This window comes from Engystomops pustulosus, chromosome 8 (assembly GCF_040894005.1).
Source record: "Engystomops pustulosus chromosome 8, aEngPut4.maternal, whole genome shotgun sequence".
Classification (NCBI taxonomy): Eukaryota; Metazoa; Chordata; class Amphibia; order Anura; family Leptodactylidae; genus Engystomops; species Engystomops pustulosus.
Genome location: NC_092418.1, coordinates 10,715,913 through 10,721,912, shown reverse-complemented (window position 1 = coordinate 10,721,912; position 6,000 = coordinate 10,715,913).

Sequence of the window (6,000 nt, the reverse complement as noted above, 5' to 3'; positions counted from 1 at the left end):
ACACGCCCTTTGAACAACAGTTGCTGGCATGTTACTGGGCTCTTGTTGAAACCGAACAACTGACAATTGGACATAAAGTATTGATAAGACCAACAATACCCATAATGCAATGGGTACTGTCAAACCCAAAGACCAATAGGGTAGGACATGCTCAGGAACAAAGTATCATAAAATGGAAATGGTACATTTCTGAGAGAGCCAAAGCAGGAGAAGGCGGGACCGCCTCTCTGCATGAGAAAATAGCAGAAATCACAGAAGAAGACAATCCTCCAAAAACCACACAGGTGATGGAAGAATCACCAGTGAAATGGGGAAAAAGCTATGAAGATCTCACTGAAGAACAACAACAACATACTTGGTTTACTGATGGCTCAGCCAGGTATGTGAGTGGGAAGAGAAAATGGAAAAGTGTAGCCTACAATCCCAAATTAGGTAAACATTTGACAATGGAAGGAGATGGCAAGAGCAGCCAATATGCAGAGTTATATGCTGTTTTCCTTGCACTAGCATTTGAGAAAGGTGGAATGTGTCATCTGTATACTGACTCATGGTCAGTAGCAAATGGATTGGCTACTTGGATGATGGGTTGGAAAAAATACAACTGGCTTATTCATGGGAAAGAGGTATGGGGAAAAGAAGTTTGGGAGCAAATCGAAGAGATAGTGCAGCAAACTGTAACTACTGTATTTCATGTGGATGCTCATGTGCCAACTGACTCACTTGAACGTTTGTTTAACTCTGAAGCAGATAAAGCAGCAGCAATCAGAACGGCCGAACCCGCTAGTGGAAACCACGCAAGTACCGGTGAGATTCAGGCATGGCTTCAGGGTACAGCCGTTTGGGCACACAACAAATCAGGACATTTGGGAGAGAAAGCCACTTACAGGTGGGCACAAGAGAGAGGAGTGCCCCTAACCATGGACATTATAAAAGAGACAATTTTGCAGTGCCCCATATGTCAACACTCACAGAAACGGGAGGTTCCACACACTGTAATGGGGCACATAGCCAGAGGACAATTACCAGCACAGATATGGCAAATTGATTTCATAGGGCCCTTATCAGAAAGCAGAGGGTGCAAATATGTTTGTACCGCAGTAGACACCTATTCAGGACTGATGATAGGGTTTCCCTGCAAGGCCGCAACTCAATGGAGTACGTTGCGCACCCTGGAAATGATCACACAGTTCTATGGGGTGCCTTTACAAATACAGTCAGATAATGGGTCACATTTCACAGGACAACAGGTGAAAGATTATGCCCACGAGAACAACATCCAGTGGGTGTATCACATGCCATATTACCCACAAGCTGCCGGTTTAATAGAACGCATGAATGGGATGTTGAAGGCACCAGACCGATATATCAGAAGAATATTAGTTTATGAACGTTGTATCTTTCTTTCTTTCCTTCTAATTATATATCTCCTGCCAGGTGTGCACCACCAAAGTTACGTATGTTTTAATCTTAGGGGAGAGGGAAAGTGTAGGAGAAGTGGCAGTAAAATGTAACTTTTATTAATTATAATTAAAATTAAAAGTAGAAAATAGTTGTGAACGAATTTTAACAAATAGGAAAAGTTCAAGGGATGTTTTTCCCCTTCCATGCAGAGACTGACCCCTATAAATTGACTTGCATGGATTCCCTTAAATTGAGGGATTTATTTGAGGGTATCGTGATCCAACTTCAAGGATATTATTAATGGTGTGATATCCAGTGTTGATTGTGTTTATACTTTGTTCCTCATTCACAGTGTGACAATGTTGCGACTTGTTAGTTTCACAGCCTCTTATTGTGGATAGTTAGTCTGTTATTTTGCAACAGTGTTTGTTATAAACCAGGCATGCACAGACTATTGTCCTGCACACACCGTGTATGACAGTTGCAGCGTCTGGTGTTATATTAGTGTGGCATCGATCCCAAATGTTTTAGGAACGATGTTCACACAGCTAGTTTTGCTGCTCAGCTACTGCTGTGTCCCTAAAGACAGTCAGTGTAGCAGGGGATTACTGCATTGATGTGTTAATGAACCAGCAGCACTATCTCACTCTTTCTGTAAGTGTCCGATCACTGTGTAAGATCGCGGCTGTTTCTCTCCTGCTGCTCTTATATCCTTATCTGTCACTAGGATCACTCGCTATTTCTGTGAGTGTCAGGTCACTGTGTATGATTCCAGCTTAACTATTTCTCTCCTGCTGCTCCTATATCTTAGTCTAACACTGGATTCTCTCACTGCATTTCCCTCTTAGCATATGTAGAACTTTCCCTAGTAATACCCTACGGCCGTTTCGCCGCCATGTTGCGGCTTCATCTGGGGGTGTCGGCGCCCGTTTGTTGGCGCTTTTTATTCCAACCAGAGTGATTGATGTCTCTCAGCACCAATCAGGTTAGATTGTTTTTCTAGTTCATTTTGAAGCATTTTCTTTTATTTTTAATGGCATTTTCTGATCAGAAACTGACAGTGTCTTGATAGTGGTAATCTTCTTCTGTGAATTTTTGTTACAGAAGACAGACTATAATCATAATCATAGAAGATTATGCTTTTAATGTATACTGTTTTATTAATCTGTTTTTGTATATTGCGCTCTCATCATAAGAATTTTATTGATGTTGTATATTGTATATATCTGATATTCACATTTTGTTGAGAAAATATCGAGTAGTGTGGGGATTTTCAGGAATACTCCCATTATCTGATATAAGATGGACAGAGGTTCTGCAAAAAGGAAATGTCTCCTTTTTGTTAAGCAATACTCCACTATGAAGTTACTGATGGGAGTTCATAAATGCCTTGTTGTGGTCAGAGGTTCTTATGTCAGACCTCGTACTTGGCAAATAATTACAGGAAGCATCCAAAATTAAAGGATTCGTTAAGTCCTTTTGGACTAACTGAGTTCATTTTGAAAATCCACTCGCTTTCTTTCTGAAGGAGGATCTTATCCAGATCTCCTCCTCTAATGTTTAATTTTCTCTGGCAGATGGCCCAACCTTTTAGTTCGTTGATTTTTCCTTTGTGGACCACATTCATGTGCCTGGCTACGGGTGTTGGTTGAAAAATTATTTTTTCTTTTCTGCATTTCTCTTCCTCTTTTGTATAGTTTTTTATTTTATTTAGATGTTCTCTCATTCTTATTCTGAGTTCTCTCTTAGTTTTTCCTACATAATGCAGGTTACATGTGCATTGTAGTATGTAAATGATGCCTTTAGATGCACACGTGATGTGGTCTTGTATTGGGATTAAGTTTCCTTTGTCATCAAGAAAATCTTTCTTCTTAATAAGAATTTGACACCCTGTGCATATTCCACATGGGAAGAAACCTGGGTATTTAGTTTTCTCGGGGGGTTTTTTATTATGTACAAAATGACTGCTGGTGATCTGGTCACCTATTGTAATGCTCTTCCTATATCCGCAGCTTGCTTTTTTACTTATCCACCTCTTTAGGTCTGGGTCTGATTGTAAGATCTCCCAATGTTTTCCCAAGATGGTTTTCATTTCTGTCCATTGGGTGTGGAATCGGGTGATGAATCTTATTTCTTCATCTTTTTCTTTCTCTTTTACTTTGAGTAAGGTTTTCCTATCAGTTCTTAACGCTGTGTTATACGCAGCTTTTATTGATCTATTACTGTAGTGACGTTGTATCAGGCTTTCTTTAAGGTTTTTCGCCCCTTCTTTAAATTTCTCAAAAGTGGAGCAGTTTCTCCTCAGCCTCAAGAATTCTCCTTTTGGGATGCCTTGGATAGTTCTTGGTAAATGTGCACTCTGGGCATCCAGAATGCTGTTGGTTGCCGTCTTTTTTCTGTAAAGCTCGGTTTCTATTTTTCCTTTATCCCCTTGATATATGGTGAGGTCTAAAAATGGTATTCGGCTTCTACTGGATTCTACTGTAAGTTTGATGTTAAATTCATTCCTATTCAAGGCCTGGAAGTATTCAGTGAGTTCATTTTCAGTCCCTTTCCAGATGCATACAACATCATCTATATAACGACGCCACAAAACTATATGATCTTTCCATCTTAGGTAGTTCTCTTTAAAAACAACTTCTTCCTCCCACCATCCTAAGAATAAGTTTGCGAACGTCGGTGCGCACGTGGCGCCCATGGCCGTTCCATGGATTTGTAAATAGAAACGGCCACAGAAAGTAAAAAAGTTTCGAGTCAGAACGAAATTCAGGAGTCTAAGTAAAAACTCTCTGCGGATTGGATTATAGTCAGGGTCTTTCAGGAGAAAATACTCGACCGCTTTACAGCCCAGATCATGTCCTATACTCGTGTATAGGCTTTCTACATCACAAGTTGTCAGGATTTCGTCCTCTCCTAAACTTACGCCATCCAGGTCTTGTAATACTTGCATGGTGTCCCTAGTATAGGAGGGTAACTGGTATACATAATTACGGAGTTCGTTGTCGAGCCATTGGCTTGCCTTTTCTGTAAGGCAGCCAATGCCCGACACAATGGGTCGTCCTGGGGGTCGCTCTAAATTCTTATGGACTTTGGGTAACATGTAGAACGTTGCCACTTTAGGTTGTTTGTTTTCCAGGAAGTTTTTCTCCTGTTGGGTTATAGCTCGATTTGCCATCCCTTCCGCAATTAGGATCTCATATTCTTTTAGAAATTGTGCACTCGGATCTGCCCACAGTGCTTTGTAGCATTTTTTATTGTGTAGTTGCTTATTAGCCTCTGCTATATAGAGATCTTTTGGCCACAGAACCACGTTCCCCCCTTTATCGGACTTTTTAAAAATTACACTGTCTAGGTTTTTTAACTCTTTGAGAGCTTCTCTCTCCTTCTTTGTCAGATTATCTTTAAAGTTATCTTCTTGAAGTGCCATAATGTCTGCTGTTACTATGTCCAAAAATACTTTGACATGTGGACTTTTGTCAAAAGGGGGCATTCTTTGAGATTTGGGTTTTAGTATTTTCTTTTTATATTGCTTTGAGGTTTCTGTTTCTCCATTGTCTTGGTCTGAGATCAGATTCAGTAAGATGTCTAGATCTGTATCTGTATTTTTACTGTGAAAATTTTCAGATGACAGAGATTCCAGACATTCTAAGGCTTCTCTTTCCATATCTGTTAAATTTTCAGCCTGAAATTCTTTCGATTCTGACGTGAAAATCTTTTTATAGATTAATTTTCTTCCAAAAAGATGTAAATCCTTTATACATTCGAATTTGTTGAGACGTCTGGGCAGACAGAAATTCAGGCCCTTCTTTAATAGGCTTGTTTGTGCTCCTGTTAATACATGTTTTGAGAGGTTTATTATTTGCATAATATTCATACCAAATTCTGTGTCATGATTCAATATTTCCCTCTTCCTCTCCCTCTCGATCTCCCTCTGTGGTAGTTCTGACCTCTTCTTTGTTCTCTGAAGCCCCATTTTAGACGGTCCCTTAAAAAATGTGAGGGTCCTTCTAGGGAGGAAGATATTGATTGGGTATTAGAACTATTTGTTTGTGGTGAGGGGTCTTTTGACTTTTCTCTTCTGTTGCCTTCGTTCTCTGATTCTGTATCTGTACCTGAGTAGTCGCTGGTTTCTACTTCACTAACTTCATGGGGTTGGTCTTGATCTCTTTGATGCTGCACTCTTTCAGATTTTTTACCCCAATTATAGATCTGTCCCGTCTTGTAATCTTTTTGGTCTCTTTGATATTTGCGTCTCTTCTTATCTTTAATTTTGTTTTCTGCTCTTTCTATTTGGGCCAGAGTTTTCTGCAGTTTGTCTTCAAAATTATCGGTGGTTTTACCAATGTTTTCTATTTTTTCTACTGTACTGCTAATTTGAGGTTCTATTTGTTCTAAAATGTGTTTTTCGTCTTCGATTAGAATATGCATAAGTGTTCGGGAGCATTCTACTAGGCTATTTTCCCACTTCTTTTTTAATTCTGGTTTACTAAGCTCATAAGTTGGAAAAATTGGGATTCTGAGGCCCCTCGTAGTGAGATTTTCTGTGAGATATTGCTCCAATGTCCTTTTTGTCCACCAAGCTCTCGATTGCCTAATGGA